Source organism: Neopelma chrysocephalum, unplaced genomic scaffold, assembly GCF_003984885.1.
Source record: "Neopelma chrysocephalum unplaced genomic scaffold, ASM398488v2 Primary Assembly neopelma1_95936, whole genome shotgun sequence".
NCBI lineage: Eukaryota > Metazoa > Chordata > Aves > Passeriformes > Pipridae > Neopelma > Neopelma chrysocephalum.
In genome coordinates, this window is record NW_020924587.1 from 361 (window position 1) to 771 (window position 411).

General features: G+C 55.0%; 1 protein-coding gene across 1 annotated transcript in view; it reads right to left on the minus strand.

Annotated features, from left to right (window-relative positions):
* The window catches only part of LOC113981053 (eukaryotic translation initiation factor 3 subunit C-like protein), a gene marked incomplete at its 5' end in the record, with an annotated part of 13,017 nt that overhangs the window by 256 nt on the left and 12,350 nt on the right, over positions 1 to 411 (minus strand). The gene's annotated exons all lie outside the window — the stretch shown is intronic.

Here is a 411-nt window from a genome sequence, read left to right on the forward strand (position 1 = left end):
ACCAACTGACCCATGGAGTGACCACGGAGTGACCACAGAGTGACCACGGAGTGACCAAATGACCCATGGAATGAGCACAGAGTGACCCATGGAGTGACCATGGAGTGACCACGGAGTGACCATGGATTGACCCAAGGAGTGACCCATTGATCGACCCATAGAGTGACCCATGGATTGACCCAATGACCCATGGATTGACCCATGGATTGACCCACTGACCGACCCATAGATTGACCCCTGGACTGACCCCCTGACCCACTGACCAAACCATGGAGCGACCCATTGACCCACAGATCGATCCATGGACTGACCCATTGATTGACCCTTGGATTGACCCACTGACCAACCCAAGAAGTGACCCCTGGATTGACCCACTGACTGACCCATAGATTGACCCCTGGACTGACCCCC